Source organism: Balaenoptera ricei, chromosome 20 (assembly GCF_028023285.1).
Source record: "Balaenoptera ricei isolate mBalRic1 chromosome 20, mBalRic1.hap2, whole genome shotgun sequence".
Classification (NCBI taxonomy): domain Eukaryota; kingdom Metazoa; phylum Chordata; class Mammalia; order Artiodactyla; family Balaenopteridae; genus Balaenoptera; species Balaenoptera ricei.
Window position 1 is genome coordinate 20,755,787 of NC_082658.1, and position 20,261 is coordinate 20,776,047.

General features: G+C 54.0%; 1 protein-coding gene across 6 annotated transcripts in view; it reads right to left on the reverse strand.

The window, feature by feature from the left end:
- Nucleotides 1-20,261, reverse strand: part of ZNF385C (zinc finger protein 385C) — a 56,451-nt gene that overhangs the window by 30,482 nt on the left and 5,708 nt on the right. Inside the window, exon 1 of one of the 6 annotated variants that reach the window (XM_059908312.1) lies at nucleotides 4,516-4,557. The exons of the other annotated variants lie outside the window; for them this stretch is intronic. The gene's annotated coding sequence lies outside the window, so the exon portion shown is untranslated. Of the gene's footprint in view, nucleotides 1-4,515; nucleotides 4,558-20,261 lie in introns of those variants that run through there. 6 annotated transcript variants of the gene reach the window in all.

Sequence of the window (20,261 nt, forward strand, 5' to 3'; positions counted from 1 at the left end):
GAGGGAGAGCCAGCAGAGAGGCTAGTGGAGACACTAGCCTGGCCCAAGGCAGGCCGGGAGCTGACAGTGCTGGGACAGGCAGGCCTGTGGTGCCTGCTGGAGATGCAGGAGCTGCCCGCCAGAGGATGACTGCAGAAACCCAACCACCTCGTGCCCAGCGCCGGTGACATTCACAAACGGTGACAGTGTGTGGAGCCATCCCCACCCCTGCCCCACGTGGCTCCCGATGCCCCCTGCTGTTAGGGCAACAGTTGGTGTTTACACGCACGCACCCACGCACGCACGCACGTGCCCCCGCTGGGCCCTACAGAGCATGCGCATCACCCCTCCAGGCCCCTCCCCTTCTCCTTTCCGACTCACTTCTCTGAACCTTTCCCCCCGGACTTTTCTGCCTCTAACTGGCTCTATTCTGCCCCAGGACCTTCCTCAGACTGAACTGGGTTAATTTTCACTTCCTCCCTGAATCTGTGTGCATGCTTCCTGCTTCTGCTTCAGATTGGGTATTTCCCGAGGGCAGGCCTGGTGTCCCCCTCGCCAGGACAGAGAATTCCTGAGGTTAGGAACTGTATCTCTCGCTCAGAGTGGGGGAGCCCCAAGGCTAGGGCCTGAGTGAGGAGTGACTGAGCCCATTTCCCTTGTATGGGCTGAATTATGTCCGGTGACCCCCACCCCGCCCCCATCCCCACAAATTCATATGTTGAAGTCCTAACTCCTAGTATCTCACAATGTGATTGTATTTGGAGAGAGGGTCTTTAAAGAGGTAATTAAGTTAAGATGAGGTCATTAGGGTGGTCCCTAATCCAATATGGCTGTTGTCCTTATAAGAAGAGGAAATTTTGGGAATTCCCTGGCAGTCCAGTGGTTAGGGCTCCATGCTCTCACTGCCGAGGGCCTGGGTTCGATTCCTGGTTGGGGAATTAAGATCCCACAAGCCGTGTGGCACGGCCAAAAAAAAAAAAAAAAAAGAAAAGGAAATTTGGACACAGACATTTACAGAGAGAAGACCATGGGAAGACACAGGGAGAAGGCCATCTGCAAGCAAAAGAACAAGGCCTTAGAAGAAACCAACTCTGCCTACACCTTGAGCCCAAACTTCTATCCTCCAGAATTGGGAGAAAACAAATTTTTGGTATTTAAGCCACTCAGTCTGTGGTTCTTCGTTACGGCAGCCTAAGCGAACCAATACATCCTCCTAAAAGGCATTTCCTGTGTCTTTAGACTTGTGTTCATTTTGCAAATTAGACCCAGTGAAGTCAAGTGATGCCATAATGTTCCCATAAGGCCACACGTCTAGTAGTGGAGCCCACATCTGAACAAAGAAAATTAATTTCTCAAGTTCACAGCCAGGAACCTTGCCTGCAGTCCCTGGACCCCACCCCCTGCTCTTAGTAAGCTGCTTGTCACTTTTGCAGGCAATGTTCCCACAAAATGGGCTGTCATGACGTGTGTGGGGACTGTGAGTGAATGGAACAGAGGGGCACAGTAATTAAGAGCACGAGCTCTGGGACTTCCCTGGTGGCGCAGTAGTTAAGAATCCGCCTACCAATGCAGGGGACACGGGTTCGAGCCCTGGTCCGGGAATATCCCACATGCCACAGGGCAACTAAGCCCATACGCCACAACTACTGAGCCCGCGAGCCACAACTACTGAGCCCACGCACCACAGCTACTGAAGCCCACACGCCTAGAGCCCGTGCTCCCCAATGAGAAGCCACTGCAATGAGAAGCCCGCGCACCGCAACGAAGAGTAGCCCCTGCTCACCACAACTAGAGAAAGCCTGCGCGTAGCAACGAAGACCCATTGCAGCCAAAAATTTAAAAAATTAAAATTAAAAAAAAGAGGGCTTCCCTGGTGGCGCAGTGGTTAAGAATCTGCCTGCCAATGCAGGGAACACGGGTTCGAGCCCTGGTCTGGGAAGATCCCACATGCCACGGAGCAACTAAACCTGTGAGCCACAAGTACTGAGCCTGCGCATCTGGAGCCTGTGCTCTGCAACGGGAGAGGCCGCGACAGTGAGAGACCCGCGCATGGCGATGAAGAGTGGCCCCCACTCGCCACAACTAGAGAAAGCCCTCGCACAGAAACGAAGACCCAAAACAGCCAAAAATAAATAAATAAATTAATTAATTAAAAAAAAAAAAAAAAGAGCACAAGCTCTATATTGACCCCCACCTGGTTTCACATCTCAGCTCTGTCACTTACTGGTTGTGTGACCTGAGCCTCAGTCCTCTCATCAGTATATCTGTAAAATGGGGGTGATGAGGAACAGTTCCCAAGTCATAAGGGAACTGTGAGGATTAGACAAGCTCATCTATATAAAACGCCTCTCAGGGTCCTATAAACGTTAGCACATGGGAGTCATGGGAGAGACCAGGAGCAGCAGGCTGCTGGCCGGCAGGGGAAACAGGTTATGAACCAGGCCCAGCGTGAGAGGCAGGAAGGGCCTGGTTCCTGGGGGCGGCCACCAGAAGCATGCCCTGCAGACGCCCACCTGGGCAACGGGACCTGTCCCAAATAAGGAAAGGCATATGCCCTGTCCCACTCCCACCTTATAGAAGGAAGGTATATGTGCCTCGACCAATCAGTAAAGGAAATTTTCACCTCGGACCATTCTTTTGTTTTCTGGCTATAAAAACTGATCAATAGCACATGTTCGGGCTCGACTCTCCCAAACTACTAGGAAGTCGGCCCACTGTACTGGCAGTGACCCTTCCCTCTGATAAATTCTATCTTCTTTACGTTCTGCCTTGTGTCTGCAAATTCTTTTCCAACCTGCGTTCGGACCACGACAGCATGGAACAGACTTCCTCACAGCCCTCAGAAGGAACTAACCCTGATGACACTGATTTTAGACTTCCAGCCTCCAGAACTGTGAGACAAGACATTTCTGTTGTTTAGGCCACCTGGTTTGTAGTGCTTTGTTATGGCAGCCCCAGAAAACGAATACACCATGGATCTGAACCTTGTGCAGTCCTAGGTGCCTGGTGACTTAAGGGACCCTGGCACTGTGCCTGGTGGTTTGGCTGGGCTGCAGTACGAGAGATAGCCTCCAGGTGGCGCAGGGAGCATCTAGCAGGAAGATAAGAGGTGGAACTCGGTACCCCACCCGGCAGGGCGGACCCCACACCTCCACACTCCTGAGACAACTAGGTTGCCCCTCCGAGCCATGCCAAACTCCTGGGCACCATGTCTGGGGTCCAGGGGACAGCTCTGCCCACGGAGGGCACACTGGAAAGTCACTCCATCACCTTGTGAGATTCTACATCCTCTCACCTCTAGATGGAGGTCATCACAGCTATTCTCCTGCCTTTACAAGTCTTCCCCCACTCTCCCAGCAGGAAAGAGGAGCAGGAGGAAAGTACCAGGTACGAGTATTGGGAGGTGGGTCCAACCAGCCAGGGGGAAGAGGCTTCAGGGGAATGAGATTTTCCTGGCCATGCCCAGGAGAGCTGCCTGCTCCACCAGCAAGGGGACAGGGGTATTTTGAAATCTCAGTGCAACTTATGACAGGCAGGCCCAGGACATGGCCCAAGAGAGCAGACAAATATCTGCCATGGGGCTGATTAAACCCCTGTGATATACAGCCTCTGAGCTCACAGGGCCCTCCTGGATTCCGGGGCTAATTGTGTCCCCCTAGCCAGGCCGCTGGGCCTGCTGCAGCCTGCCCTGCTTAACCCCGGCTTCACAGCTGTCCTCTCGGGAGCTCCACCACTCCAGCTCAGCTAAGCCTCCCAGCAAGAAAATGTAGAGGGGTGGGCAATTTTTAGGGCACACACAGGTCGGTCTAACCCCTGCTGTGGGCATCAAGAGGCCAGTACACCCCCTGCGGGCCCCTATTCAGAACCAGCATGACTCACCCTCGCTGGACCCACATTTGGATAGGACACACTGTCTTTAACAGAAGAGGAAATCGAGTCCCAGAGCAGGGGAGGGGACTTGCTTCAAAGTACATGGACAGGCAGTACAAGAACTGCTTCTGGAAGCTTCCCTGCTTCTCTCTCTACCACTCAGCTGCCCAGACCACCTCTTCTTTATCATTACACCCCTGTTTACTGAGAGCTTACTGTGTGCCAGGCGCTTTACACACAGGATCTGTTTTAAACTTCACAACCCCATGAGGTGGGCACCATTATTGACCTATTATCCCACTTCAGAGATCAGAGAACAAGCATGGAGAGGTTTCATGGCCCTGTCCCACCTCTCCTTAAAGCCTGCCAAGTCCTGATCTGAACTGCTGGGTGGGAAGCGGGGCTACGGATACAGAGAAGGGCTTCTGGGGAGGCTCAGGGCTGCCCAGCCCCTACCTGGCAGGCAGAGAGGTGCCACACCCTGGGCAGGGAGAGTGGGGGTCAGAGCCAGAGAGGCTGGGAGGAAGGGGTGTGAAGACAGGGGGAGAATTGAACTTAACTTGGGAAAAGACCAGGTGAAAGCAGAGAAAAAGAGCATGCGTGTACCCAGGTGTCTGTCTGTCTGTGATTTACACAGGAAGCGGGTAAAGCTCCCTCTGTTCTCACCTTTCCTGAGAGATGGGCTGAGGCTGCAGCAGGGAGGGTGGGGTTGGGCCAGGGAGGGAGCCACCCATTGAAGACAGGCTCAAAGCAGCGCTGGAGAGTTGATGGAGGCCAGGGTTGCTGTCTGGCTATCTGTCTGTGTGTCCATCCATATGGAGCTAGAGGGGGTTGGAAAGGAGCACTCAGGCAGGCCCCAGGGCCCATTTCCATCCCTTCTTCCTGGGTGACAGTGGAATTCAGGGCCCCAGGTTTCTTTTTTTCTTTTTCTTGTTTTGGCTGCATTGGGTCTTTGTTGCTGCGCTTGGGCTTTCTCTAGTTGTGGCGAGCGGGGGCTACTCTTCGTTGTGGTATGCGGGCTTCTCACCGCGGTGGCCTCTCTTGTTGCCGAGCACGGGCTCTAGGCGTGCAGGCTTCAGTAGTTGTGGCTCGTGGGCCCCAGAGCACAGGCTCAGTAGTTGTGGCGCCCGGGCTCCGTTGCTCCGTGGCATGTGGGATCCTCCCGGACCAGGGCTCCAACCCGTGTCCCCCTGCATTGGCAGGCGGATTCTCAACCACTGCACCACCAGAGAAGCCCCTCTTTTTTTCTTTTTAATTTATTTGGTTGCGCCGGGTCTTCGTTGCAGCACACGGGCTCCTTAGTTGTGGCATTTGAACTCTTAGTTGTGGCACGCACGTGGGATCTAGTTCCCTGACCAGGGATTGAACCTGGGCCCCTTGCACCAGGAGTGCGGAGTCTTAACCACTGCACCACCAGGGAAGTCCCAGGGCCCCAGGTTTCAGTGGAGTCCTCGGGCACTGCAGTGGGGTGGGATTCTCTGACTGCACTATCCAAAGAGGGGTGGATAGAAAAAACTCTGGAGGCCGTAAGTAAGTGCAGAGCGGGGAGTTGTTTCAGCCGCAGCCTGGGGAAGGGTGTCCTCGGGAAAGCGCTGCTTTTGCCAGAGGGTTAACAGGAGAGGAAGGTTCTAGGCCTGTCTCCAGCCTTTGGCAGGGCATGAAGGACTCCCTCACCAAACCCTTAACGAGCCCAATTACACTCCGGTATTTTCCCCCAGGTCTGTCAATATCTACCCTCCCGCCTCCCTGAGCCAGGTCCTAGGCCCTGCCTCTGAGAAGGGAGCCTGGCTGACCGGGCAACCTTGGGCCAGTCCCTGCCCCTCTGGGCTTCAGTTCCCCTTCTTTAAAGAGAGAGGGTGGGGCCGGGCTAATCTCTTAGGTCCTTTGCAGGCGGGCAGTGGCAACACAGAGCAGCTGCCTCTAAGGTTGGGGTGGGAGGGGGGAAGCCAAGTTGTCTTTGTTTCAGCCGCCAGAGAAAGGTGGGGTGGGGATAGAGAAAGAACTGCCCCACGGCGCGTGTCCATTGCCTTCTGGGCACTGTATAGACAGCACCTCCGTCAACCCTCCTAACAGCCCTGTGAGGCTTTACAAATGAGGAAACTGAGGCTCACAGTCGAAAAGAGAGGCAGGTGAAAAGGGTCAGTTCTGTACCATCCTATGATGCAGGGGCAGGGGGTGCACACCGTGGTGGCCCCCATCCCCGTCACTCACAGGGTCACGAGCAGGAGTGTGGGATCGTGCCTGGAAGAAGAGAGGCCACATCCGTTCTCGTCCTGATGGAGTGTGAGCCCTCCTGGGCCTGGCTGCCCCCTCAGTGTCCCCAAGGAGCCACGACTGAGCGTTTTGGTCTCCCTTTCCTGCCACTTCTACTCTCCCAAGGCTGACACTTTGCAGGGTGAGGAAGGGCAATAACCCACCTCAGTTGTGTGGCCACCATAGAGCGGCACCCACCATGGGATGGCCCAGAGAGCTGGGGTCTCTCAAGACTCACACCCAAGACTCCCCAAAGGAGTCAGAGACCCGCACCTAGAGGAGTGGGATGGCCCGAGTGAAGGCAGCCCCGGCAACCCCCAACCCACACGTCCCTGCTTTGCCAGAACAGGAGGCCCTGGGGCTGGGCAACAGCTGGTCCAGGTGTCAGGTGCGGTGAGGTGGGGATCCATTGGGCAAACCAAGACAGCCATGTCTGTCTTCCCACCCGAAGTGATGACAGAGGAAGCCGGTCACCTCTCCCTGGGGAGACTACTGGGTGCTGGGGATTTCAAGGGGGAGCTGGCTAAGAGGTGCTGAAAGTCAACACTCCAGCTGCAAGGATGGGAGAGAGGGGGCATGGGAGGTGACGGAGAGCGATGGTCCAGAGATGAGGTCACCATCCCCCCCGACCCCCTCCTCCCCCAATCTGTCCTCACCCCCTATTGGCTGGGAGTCCCAGAGGGCCTCCTTCCCTCCTGACACCCCCAGAGATAAGGGCTGCCTCTCCTGGACACTGAGACTCCCCTGAAAGACCCTCAGGCCACCCTCAGGAAGGAAGTCCTTCTTGCGATCTAAGCTGCATCCCTCCTTACGGGGTCCACAGTGGCAACACAGAACAGCTGCCTCTAAGGTGGGGGTGGGGGAGGGGGTATGAGCCTCAGTATCCCCTGTTCTAGCCTCTGCTGCCAGGCAAGGCCTAGGAACCTTACTTGTGCAGGAGACCCTCCACACCGCCTGCCCAGGACGCTGGCACAGCTCAGCCTCATCCACCGCCTGCTCACCCAGCACAACTCCCCATAGACTGAACAGTGGCTCCCCCAATCCGTGCTCCCCATCGTGACTGTCCCACGATGGGGAGCACTTCCCTATCAGCACTTCCAAGTTGGGGCTGAGTGAATGCCTCCTGAGAGCCAGAGGAAGGAGGGTTGAGACGTCCTAGGACTGTCTGAGAGTTGTGGGTGGGAGATAGAATCCCGCCTCCCCCTTGGACCAAGAGGGCCAACCTCTGCCCCTGACCCTGACAGAGAGGAAGCATTCTGCTTGAAGGGGGAGGGGCGGGCAGGAAGGCTTCCAAAGACGTTGAATGACAGGGATGGGACCCCAGGGTGGAGAGCATACTCTTTGCACCCCTGCCCCAAAAGACAACAGATCTCCCATCCCCCACCCCTTCCATTCTATTCTATCCCAGGGGCTGATAAGGGGTTGTTGATATTTGGAGTCTCTAAACAACTTAGACGGAGAAGGTAGGTTATTTGGTCGAGCCCCCTGTCTGCAGAGAATGGTCCCCTCCTTACGATGAGAGTCTCACCGTCTCTGCCCCGTGGTCCCCAGCCTCCCTCCCCCTACCTCCTGGGAGCTGGAAGTCCTTCTGGCCATCACCCTTGTCCCCGCTCCCAACCTCTGTTTCCGGTTAAGTCGTGATTCTTGTCTCCCACCTTCCCCCAACACAAGGCGGGGCAGGGTCCTCGCCGCTGCCACCAGCCCTACAGAGACACCAAAATCGCCACCCCGCGCGCGGGCCCCCTCGGGCGCTCAGACCCAGCGGCACGTCGCTCCCGGATGGGGAGCCAGGAGTGCGGTACCACGGCCCGCGCCCGCGCCTACCTGAAGGGCGCTCCCGACCGGAGCGGGGCCGCATCCAGCCGCCCGCAGCCACCCGGGGCGATCTGGATTCTCGGCTCCCAGAGGTGCGCGGCGGGTGAGTCCCGGGCCCCCGCGTCCCGGGGCAGCCACCGAGTCTCCGGAGCCCGCCCCTGGGCGGCCCGCGGGAAGCAGGTGCCAGGAGCCACGCCGCCCCGAACGGAGGGCAGGCGAGCAGGCTGGGAGAGGGGCTGCTCCCCTCGATGGGGCTCCCCAGGAAGGAGAGGAGGGGAGACGCAGGGGCTCTCCTGGTGGCGGGGCTGGGCCCATGGGGGAGTATCCTCCCTACCCCTGGCTGGCCAGTCCTGAGTGCTCCTCGCCTTCCGAGGAGTCCCAGAGCTTAGGGGAGGGGACCCCAAAGTGGCCACCTCCCAGTGGCCTGCTGTGACCTTCCCTACCCCTTTGTAAACCAGCCCCTCTTCTCGGGGGAAGTTCAGGGAGAAGGAGGAAGCTGACATTCATGGAGCACCTCCTGGGTGCCAGGAAGGATGGCATTCAATCCTCATAACAACTCAGCCCAGATTGGTTTGATTCCCATTTTACAGACCAGGAGATGAAAGATTGGAGATGTTAAGTAACTGGCCCAAAGTCACTCAGGAAGTGAGCACCGAAAGGGAGACTCCAGGTTGCCCTGAGGTCAGAGCATCAAACCAGGCCAGTGCGCCCGCTGGGGAAATGTCACCGGTGTGTGCGGCTGGGAGACATTTCTGATTCTTCCCAGGGGATCAGTGCACTGGGTCTGGCCTGCATCAGGGCACAAGGCAGGAGTATGAAGCCAAGCAGAGGAGGGCAGGAGGCAGGGGCCAGTGGCATAACCTCCTAACAGCACCTGCCATCATTCCACTATTGGGGAGTCCCCCCAAAAGGGGATAGGAATGGCTCATGTATCTAAAGAAGATGTACCACTGCTGCTCACCCCACCTCATGCTCCGGGCAGGCTTCATGTGAAAGAGGCCTTCCAGAGAGGAGGTCCCCCTGTGGGGAGCCCTGGAGATGCCGTGCCCGCTCCCTCCCAGCACTTCTTCTGGTTCTCACACCCACCAACTCACTCCTGTCTTGAGGCCTCTGCTGCTCCCTCAGCCTGGAACTGATCTTCACAGGGCTGTTTCCTTGTCCCTCAGGCCTCAACTCCAATATCACCTCCCCAGGACCCCATTTCCCCAGCCCCATTATTCTTTATCCCAGCCCCTGGTTAATTTCCCTCTTAGCACATCTCCCAGGATGTGCTAAGGCTTTTGCCTGTCTCCCTCATGGGGGCAGGGCCTTTATTTCCCAGATATTGGAAGCACCAGTACAAAGCTTGATGCGTACCTAATAAATGCTCCATGTAAAGAGTTGTTGAATGAATGCATGAATTCATTTCCACTCGAAGAGTCAATCCACATTTAAGTGTACACTTTAAATGGGCGAATTGGGCTTCCCTGGTGGCACAGTGGTTAAGAATCCGCCTGCCAATGCAGGGGACACGGGTTCGAGCCCTGGTCCAGGAAGATCCACATGCCGCAGGGCAACTAAGCCCGTGCGCCACAACTACTGAAGCCCCCACGCCTAGAGCCCATGCTCCGCAACAAGAGAAGCCACTGCAATGAGAAGCCCGCACACCGCAATGAAGAGTAGCCCCCGCTCACCGCAACTAGAGAAAGCCTGCGCCCAGCAACGAAGACCCAACAAAGCCAAAAATAAATAAAAAAAATTTTTAATGGGCGAATTGTAAGCTATGTGACGTATCTCAATAAAGTGGTTACTCAAAAATCAATCAGTGCAGGGTGGGGCTGACAGCCATGGTCCACCACGGGTACCTCGCCATCCCCCAGCACATCCACCCTCTAACTTGATCCAGTCACATCTCTCTCCGACACAGTCCACAACCTGTGTCTGTCCATGGGGAACTGCAGTTGCTCAGACTTGGAAGGGATCTTAGCGGCCATCCTGTCCCTTTTGTAACTTGTCCCTGACAGGTTACCCTCTGGCCTCTGCTTGACTATACTGATGACTCACTCTCTCACAACACAGCCTGTTCCATTGATGGATGGTTCTCAAGGATAGAAAGCTCATCAATATGGGGTCTGAAAGTTGCTTTCCTGTAATGCTTATGCAAGGGTTCTAGAGCTGCTCTCTGGTAATGTAGAAAAAGCCCACCCCAACTTCCACAGCCTGCCGAAGACGGCTGGCAGCCTCTTCCTCAGGGGTCTCTTCTCCCAGCAAAATAGACCAATTTCCCTCAACTATTCTTTCCCTTACATGGCCACCTCCTCCAGGAAGCCCCTCCTACATGCTCCTAGGGCATCTTGTATGGGCCCTAACACTGCACTTATCATACTGTATTGAACTGTGTCCCCCAAACCCTGCCCCAGCCATCCCGCTGTGCTGAATAGGCTAGTTCTGGGCCTTTCCTCATTCCCTTCTGCTCAGTCCCTTGCATGGTGATCCAGTGACCTGAACTGCACAACTCAATAAAAATTTGTCTCCAGAGGTTTTATGACCCCACTCATATCCCTCTTAAACTTATTTAGGCTTCCAATGTCCTGCTTAGAACAGAGCAAAGGAGATAATCACCTCCCCCATCCTCCATCCTGTCCTCTATTAATGCTGCCCAGCCCTTACCTTTTCTGCCCTCCTGAGTCAGCTCTATATAGAGCTGAGGGAACCTCCCATGTCTATTTTCACGTGATATGTTGGCAAGCTCAGCCTCCCCATCTCGTTGCCCAGAGCTTGATTTCTTGAACTATGAGCACCAGACCTTTTGTTTGGGCTTGCTGGCTCTCCCGTTCTGCCCAGCCTGATGAAATCATTCAGCAGGACCACAACTGCCAGCTTAGTGCCACCACAAAGACGTGGCTTCACCTAGATACACAGGGATAACACGCCCTTGAACTCCAACCCTGCACACAAACAAAACACTGCTCTTAGCTGTGAGCCTTCTGCCTTCCAGACCCTTCCCACAGCTTTATCGATCCATTGTATCCTCCCAAATAGCCTTGAAAAGTCAGTATTCCTCTCCTCACTTTAAAGATAAGGAAAGGGAAGCTCTGAGAGGTTAGTTTACCTGCCCGAGGTCATACAGCTAGAAAGGGTTGAAGTTGAACCCCATCTGGTGGACTCTAAACTCTAGGGCCTCTTTCCTCTATGTAATGGTGCCTCTAAAGTCCTTATCCCAATACACCCGGACTTTTTTCCTATAAAGGTAGGTGAGGAGGAAGAAAACCCAGAAAACCTCTTCTTAGTCATGAGAGCTGGAGGTGCCAGGTGGTGCTGGTGCTCCCTTTCCCACCTATCACTCATCCAAGGAGGGACTCAGGCCCCTAGTTATTGCCCTCCCCCTCCAATGCCACCAGAAAAATGACCCTTAGTCTAAATAAAGCTACTGAGTCTCTAGTTGGGCCACTCAGTTCTCCCTGCTGCTCAGTCTCATCCCATTATCTCTTCTTCCTCTGTTTTGTCTGTGATGAATCCCCAGCCCTAGAACAGTGCCTGGCACACCAAATGCAACCAACACACATTGCTGGCTTTGAGGAATGAACCAACTCTCACTGTGGGCACAAAAAATGGATCAGGTTCCTTGCTCTGGCTGTGTGGGCTGAGGCAAGTTACTTTCCCTCTCTGAGCTTCAGTTGCCTTATCTGTAAAACAGGACAATTAACACGTAATAGGACTTCCCTGGTGGCGCAGTGGTTAAGAATCCGCCTGCCAATGCAGGGGACACGGGTTTGAGCCCTGGTCCAGGAAGATCCCACATGCCGCGGAACAACTCAGCCCGTGCGCCACAACTACTGAGCCTGCGCTCTAGAGCCCGCGAGCCACAACTACTGAAGCCCATGCGCCTAGAGCCCGTGCTCCGCAACAAGAGAAGCCACCGCAATGAGAAGCCTGCACACGGCAACGAAGAGTAGCCCCCGCTCACCGCAACTAGAGAAATCCCGCACGCAGCAACAAGACCCAACGCAGCCAAAAATAAATAAATAAATTTATTAAAAAAAAATTTTTTTTTAAAAGAAAGGAAAAAAGAACACATAATAACATGGCAGAGGGTGATGTGAGATCATCCCTACAGAGTGCCTGACATAATATGTGCCCAATTAATAAAACGGGTATCATTAATGAGGTGTTATGGTCCCTGCTTTAGAGATGGGCGCCGGGGCTCAGAGAGGTGAAGGGACTTAAGTAACACACACAAGCTATTATCCCCAGCTTGGAAGTGGCCCATACAGAATGGGAGCCCGGTATGTCTGGCCTTAAGGCTGTGCCCTTTTTCCTGCACCACAGGACCTTCCCTGAGTGTTCAATAAATATAATCCCTATCACAAAGATAGGAGATGGTTATACTAATCATTCTTACTAATAACACCAAGGGCCCCAGCTGAGGCAAAGCCTGTAGCAAAGGGGCTCAGGAGAGGAGCCAAAGACCCCTGCCCAGCCAGCAGCTCTTGTTCTGCTCATGGCCCCACCTGGGGTTGGGGGTGCAGAGTAATTCTAGGCCCCTGTGTTCCAGGAAGGCGGGGGAAGCCCCAACCTCAGGTGGGCCTGCCCCGTCCATCATGGGTCCTTTCCATTCCCACTGAAAGGGCAGAATCACTAATGGCTGAGAGCCCTCCCCCCACGGGGCCAGGCTTTTGCCTCCTAAAATAGCCCAGAGCCACCATGTGCCCAGGGCGTCGCCCACTTGTTGCAAATCCCTCTGAAATTAAATCCCCATCCTGCCCCAAGCAGGACGGCACCACCTCCTGCCACCGCTGGGCCCTATGGCTGGCCGGGCTCCCCCCAGTGGAAGCCGGGACAGTTGTCCTTCACGGTGACCGAGACATAAATCCCCAACTAATGAGACAGGCGCTGGGAACACAGAACCAGACACCGTGCTAATTGGTTTACTTCTGGGCAGGCGTGATGTGGTGACAACAGCCACAGGCCTCGGTTTCCCAGCCGGGAAGATGGGGTGGGGAGATGTGATGACCTTCTGAGTCCCTGAGTTTCTGTGTCCTCTGACTGGCTTCACACCCAGACTCGCCAGCAGTTCCTTCCTAGAACATCAACTTCTTAGACGTAAAAGGGAAGGATTGGGATCCCCTGGTCCAGGTCTTGAAGTAGGGAGGCCCAAATCATGCCTACCATGATCTAAAAATACCTCTTTCCACTAAAAACAAAAACAAAACAAAACACAAAACCAAAAGTCTCAGCCACCTCAACATGCATGAGGATGGGGGTGGAGAGGCGGGGAGGGCCCAGCACAGTCTCCCTGCTCCTCATGCATGGTCGGTAGTGGATTCTTGGACGGGCAAGAGGCCCTCAGTTTTCAGTAATCAGGATGAGATTATCACATTAAACTTTAAAAGTCTTTGCTCAAAAAGAAGCAGCAGCGTGAAGTAAGTCAGAAAGAGAAAAACAAATATCATATATTAACGCATGTATGTTGAATCTAGAAAAGTGGTACAGATGAACCGGTTTGCAAGGCAGAAATAGAGACACAGATGTAGAGAACAAATGTATAGACACCAAGGGGGGAACGTGGCGGGCGGTGGTGGTGGTAGTGTGATGAACTGGGAGATTGGGATTGACATATATACACTAATACATATAAAATAGATAACTAATAAGAACCTGCTGTATAAAAAATAAATAAATAAAATAAAACAAACAAACGATAAAAAGAAGCAGCAGCAGCTGACACCTTCGACTCCCCCGACTTTGGCACCATCACCCTCTCCTGGAAACATGGCCAGATGAGCTCCAAATACAGATGGGCCACATGGAGGCTCCATCGCACTGGCTTACAGGCAGTGGGATGGACAGGATGACCTTTCCAGGCCTGGGCTGCTTCTGAGTTGTGGTGAGATGGAAGGGGGAGGAGCCAGGGGAGGGGATAAGTGTGTGTCTGTGAAAGTAATTTGGGGGAGTCTCATGAGAACTGGAGTAAGTTGGAATCAGGGAAACATGCATTTAAGTACAACTCTGCCACTTACTGACCTGTGACTGGGAACACGGCTCTTTTCCCCACACCTCAGTTTCCTGATCTGTGAAATGGGGATAACAATAACAATAACTAATAATAACTCCCCTAACCCAAGGCTGGCAGCTAAGAAGATTAAATAAGATAACAAATAGAAAATACCCTGCAGGCTATAAAGAGCCATTGTGATGTGAGGGGATGACATTGTTAGTTAAAGCAGGAGGGACAGTGGTAAGACTGCAGAAAGAACTTCCTCACAGCTGTGCAATGGAAACTAATGGGGCAAAAGAGAGGGAAGACACACGGGCCTGGGCAGAGCCCCCAAAACCTCACCAACGATCCCCTTTCCCAGCACAGGGTGCCCTTCCCCATATCCAGACTAGACCCCTCCCCTCCTGCCTATCATCTTGCCTCACAAGGCTATCAGCCCGTCCCCAGGCTTTCCCAGCCCAGAGCTATATCCAACTTGTGTTTGTTACCAATGCAATGGAAATTATTTCAACCTCCTCACTCAGCTTGGCAAAGCTGCCTGTGTTGTGTAGGAGAGGCCGAAGCTGGAGGAGAGGAGGCTGGGAACTGGCGTGTCCACAGCAGGGGTAGCCCCCTCCCCAGAATATTCATTGCAAAAGCAGCAGTCTAGAAGGCAGTCAGCTTACTGGGGGGACTTCCCAGTACTGCCCCATGGAAGAGAAGGAAAGGCTGAGGGCCCAGGGGTCCTCACTGGGACCTTGGCTACCTTCCCTCTTACTTAAAGAGCTGCATTCAGAAGAGGCCGGGAGAGGCCCTGACTACCAGCCAGGATCAACCCTGAGGAAATTAGGATCTTTGAGTTTCCCCAACCCAGCCTTCATTTCCTGATGCTTTTATTTAGTTAGTTTGTCCAGCAGAATGCTCCCACCCCACCGGACCTTGAGGTCCTCTCCTCTTCCTCAGTATAAGTAACCGAACCTAACGCATCCTAACCTCAGAAGGATGGAGGCAGGGGGAGGCTGAGGATGACCCTGAGAATCTGGGGTCACCTGGGGCAGGAGGGAGGGAAGAGACTCCAAGCCCAGTGGCTGAGGGAGATGGTGGGGTGGCCGCGGTCCACCTTGCTGGCCAGGGAGCAGCTGCCGACCACATCAAGGAGTCTTCCTCTCAAATCAGTCGGGTGGGTGGAAGCACGTGGCCGTTGCAGGCCATGAAGGAAGCCTTTCAAAACCAGCAGAGAGGTTCCAAGAAACGCCCTGGGGATGGGCTGTGTCAATATGCCCTATGCCCCCCAGGCCCTCCGCTCAGCCTCCAGGCTGCCAGGCTGCCTCCCACAGTAGAGGCTGCCAGAAGGCCTTGGCTGGGAGGCAGCTCGGGGCCCAGGACAGAGCCTGGGCTCTGCAGCCATCAGACCTTGGGCAAGTCGCTTCACCCCTCTGATCTGTAAAATGGGCACAATAGTATCTACCTTGCAGGGTTGTTGGGAAAATTAAGAGATATATATGGAGAGTGTCTCCCTTTGGGCCTGGCACAGAGTAGGGACTCGATAAACTCACTCAATAAACAGTCGTTGAATACCTACTATATGCCAGGCCCTCCATTCTATGCCCCAGGGATCCAGCAGTGAACAAAAGTCCTAAGGGTCCCTCATGGAGCTTGCAATCTAGGGAGATGGTCAGGTCAATAAGCAGATAAACACACAAGGTCAGGGAGAACAAGAGGCCAGGAAAGGCCTCTCTGAGGACGGGACAGTTCAGCCCAGAGCTGGCTGATATGAGGGACAGGCCTGCTTGAGGGTCCTCAACTGTGGGCGCTCACTGGAATCACCTGGGCAGCTTTGAAAATGACGCTGGGGCCCCTCCCCAGGGATTCTGATGAGCTTGGTCCAGGGTGCAGCCTGGGCACCAGGACTTTTCAATTCTGCCCAGGTGATTCTCATGTGCAGCCAAGGGTGAGAACCCCTCCCCCTGCAGTTTTCCCAAATGACTGGCCACTTGAACATCACCTGGGAGCTTGTTGGGCATCCTGGGCTGGGCCCCAATCCCAGGGGTTTGGATTCAGGCGCTGGAGTGAGGCTCAGCGTCTGCCTTTTTAACAAGCACCCACGTGATTCTGAAGAGCAGACAGGCCTAGAGATGTGTCTGGAAGACCAAGTTCCAGCACTGTCCTGTCCAGAGCTACGCGCTGCTGCTTAGGATCAAAAGGACCCACCTCTTTGACCTCAGCCTGGGATGCCCCGCCTCCTTTCTCGGGCAGTCAAGTTCTGCGCATGCTCCTAGGCTTAACCATGAAGACTGAAGGTCCCCACCGCTGTGGGCTTGGACTCTGTTTCCCCCGCATCCTCAGCCTCTTGGCCAAATCCCTCACGCCATTCTGTTCCATGTCCATGCTTCATGTCCAACCATGTGGCTCCAAGTCTCGCACCCCACAGGTATGACTCGTCCTAGCTGAAGGAGTACCAAACCTACCCCAGCCTCTGCTGGACACAGCTGCTCCCACAACTGGGCCAAAGGTGGCAGGGTTGTGACCTGCTCCTGGAAATCCCTGCTCCACCCCCTTCTCCTGTCCTGGGTCTCGGATCCCAGGACTCCTCCCATGGAGTCTGACTTCTCTCCCTCCCACTACACTCTTAGCCCTGCCCTAAGGGCCAGGCCCTGGGATAGGAGAGAATCCCCTTACATCCCTGCTGAAGAATCAGGTCCCCCCCACCCACCACCCCGCTCATGCTTTAGCTGCCTGGCCTAAGGGAGGCTCACCCTTTAGGGAAGCAGCATAGTACAGCCATATCCCCACACTGGGTTCAAATCCTGCCCCTGCCACTTCCCAACTGTGGCACCTTGGCCACCTCTGTGCCACAGTTTCCCCATCTGTAAGATAAGGATAAATAGTATCTTTCTTAGAGAGTTGTTATGGGGATTAAATGAGTCAATATTTGTACAGTGTTTAGCAAACAGGTACATCGTACACTATGTGTGTTTGTTAAATAATATTTAAAAATATATGATTCCACGGGCTTCCCTGATGGTGCAGTGGTTAAGAATCCGCCTGCCAATGCAGGGGACATGAGTTCGAGCCCTGGTCCGGGAAGATCCCACATGCCGCGGAGCAACTAAGCCCGTGCGCCACAACCGCTGAGCCCACGCGCCCCAACTACTGAAGCCCGTGCGCCTAGAGCCCGTGCTCCGCAACAAGAGAAGCCACCGCAACGAGAAGCCCGCGCACCACAACGAAGAGTAGCCCCTACTCGCCGCAACTAGAGAAAGCCCGCGCGCAGCAACGAAGACCCAACACGGTCAAAAAATAAATAAATTAATTAATTAATTAATTTAAAAAAATTACACGATTCCAGGAAGGTGATGCTTTAGTCAGTCAACAAAGTGGGTCCTGACGATGCACTAGTTCTGGGAGGCTGGGATTAAGATTCCATTTTACAGGCGAGGAGACTGAGGATCAGGTCAGTTACTTCAAGCCTTCTCCCTTCAAGCACCCCAAGGCCCACCTCCCTTACTCCTCAGGCGCCTGGCCTGGCCCAGGTGGGCTCTGTGCCCCGCACCGACAGAGGCCCCTTTGTACCCCTGCCCAGGGTCACACCCAGAGCTCGGAGCCACAGACCAGACAAGCGCCTTGTGTCTGGGTCTGTTTCACGGCCAGATCTGTGGTCGCCCTGGCTGCTCCAGCCATGTGCTCTGGGCAGGTGGACCTGAGGGCCATCCCCACCCCTCCCAGCCCCCCACCCCAAGCTCAGCAGGGCATCCCTGACCCTCCCTCGCCACATTCAGCCAGGAGACAGACTGGGAGGGAGCCGCAGGGAAAACACCCTAGTTCTCCGTCTCTACCCTGTGCAAAATTCAAGTGGTCAGACCCTGGGGTGTCTGGGGCCTCAGAGGAAGGGAGGGGCAGGAGCTGAGGGTGTGAGGAATGACATGGAGGTCACTCTGGGGGAGTGGGGAGGGCCATGCTGGGATCCAGGGAGTGGGATGGGATTACCTGGCCCTTTCTACCTCCCTAATCTGCCTTCAATCTGTTCACTTCTCTTTACCACCTGGATTAGCACAATAGCCTCCTCACCAGCCTCCCTGCCTCCACTCCTCCACCTCCCACACTCCCAGTCTATTCTCCACATGGCCAGAAGAGCCTTTTTAAAAGGCAGATCTGAACTTGTCACTCTCCTGCCTAAAACCTCCAAAGGTTTCTCCTTCACTTTATTTTATTATTATTTTTTAAATATCAAATTGATTTTTATTTTTTTAATTTATTTTTTATTTTTAAAAATTTATTTATTTATTTGGCTGCATTGGGTCTTCTTTGCTGCGCGTGGGCTTCTCTAGTCGTGGCGAGCGGGGGTTACTCTTTGTTGCAGAGCACAGGCTCTAGGCATGAGGGCCCCGTAGTTGTGGCTTATGGGCTCTAGAGCGCAGGCTCAGTAGTTGTGGCACGTGGGCTGAGTTGCTCCGCGGCATGTGGGATCTTCCCAGACCAGGGCTTGAACCCGTGTCCCCTGCACTGGCAGGCGGATTCTAAACCACTGCGCCACCAGGGAACTCCCTGATTTTTATCTTATTATATTATTACTATTTTTTATTTTGGCCGCACGGTGCGGCTTGCGGGATCTCAGTTCCCCCACCAGGGATTGAACCTGGGCCATGGCAGTGAAAGCGCCGAGTCCCAACTGCTGGACCACCAGGGAAGTCCCTCCTTCACTTTAAGAGAATCCTTACCGCCTGGAAGATCTGGCCCCTACCCGTCTCCCCAAAACCCTTCTCCTCTGCAACCCACCATCCCGCCCACAGATTAACTGAGATATAAATGCAACTCTCCACCTAAGGCTATGGCTGGTAGAAGTAACACTGGTAACAGCTAGAACCAGATACAAGAAGACTCGTTATTGACTAAAGTGGACACAGGAATCCAATCTTGATCACAAATCTCTTTTTACATTTGAATCTTCCAAAATTGGAGTTTACCCAGTCACTCACGCAATGGAAGAGACTAGGGTTGGGGTCTTTGATCGTTGTGAAATTGATCAGTGAATCAAGTCTCGGTGGCAAAATCTATACAGTATTGATGCCAGTGAAAATAATTTCAGTAAAATTAAAATAGAATGGAAAAAAAAAGGAAATTTGTTTAATTGTAGAGGAAAAATGGAAAAATCTGATCAAGGAGTTAAGCTGGATGAATAGAGTTCAAACTGGAAAACACTTTCTAAAAAAGTCTTCAGTGTTGGTATGTTTTGATTTAAAATGTTTGCATTCAAAACATCCTTTGGGTCAAAATGTCCAGGTCAAAATATCCTGTGCCCCTCGGATCTGTTTTCGTACCTCTCCCTGCCTTTCTTATGATACTCCAGCCACACTGGGCTCTTTCTCTCCCCGGAGCACAGCAAGCTCTCCCTCACCTTGGAGGGTCTCAGAACCTGTTCTCACTGCCTGCAGCGCTCTTTTCCTCCTGGCTCCTACCTCTCTATCTCATGGCTGATGCTGAAATACCGTGAGAGGCCTTCCTTCCTTGCCCTCTTTAAGGTAGTTGTCCTCCCTGCCTCCTCCTGTGCTCTCTTATTCCCCCTGTCTTATTCCTCCTTGAATTCCCAGGGCAGGGCCTAGCAAATTGTAACACATAGTAAGTGCTCAATAAATATTTGTTTGTTTGTTTGGTTGTGCCGCACGGCTTACAGGTTCTCAGTTCCCCAACCAGGGATCGAACCCGTGCCCCCTGCAATGGAAGCGTGGATTCTTAACGACCGGACCGCCAGGGAAGTCCCAATAAATATTTGTTGAATGAATGAATGAATAAATCAGTATCACCAGGGTGAGGGGCGGGGGGATGGGTTAGGGCTTACAAAAGCCCCAGGAGAGTAAAGAGACAGGGCAAGGAAACAGTCTTCCACCTCTAACCCCCTCTTACTCATGACACCAGGTTCTAGAGAAGCCCATTTCAGCAGAAAGGAGGGGACAGTACCAGTTCTGCTTCATTTCTGCCCCTTGCCCAGCCTCCCAAGGTCCAAGCCCATGTGCCAACTGGCCAGCTGCCCCACCCCCACCCCAGCTGGGCTAGGCACCCTGCCCCCCCACCCAGGCCTGGCTCCCACATTTGGCTGATGGCCAGGCTATTTGGGGAAACTTCCTGATCCCCCCTCTGGCCTCTCTGCTCCCACACCTCATCCCACAGCCCCGGAATAGCTGTCCCCGGCCTCAACCTAGGGACAGTCGCATTCTCAATTAGCACCCAGATGGTTGCAACCATCTCTAAAAGCTTCTCGTGTCCCTCTCCCCTCAGGAAGCCGCTAACTAGGACAGCAGATCTCAGAACAAGGTCACAAGACTCGTGCCCCTACACTCCCTTCCCAGCTGGAGACACGGGTGGGGACCAGGAGTCTCCATTGCAGCCCGTG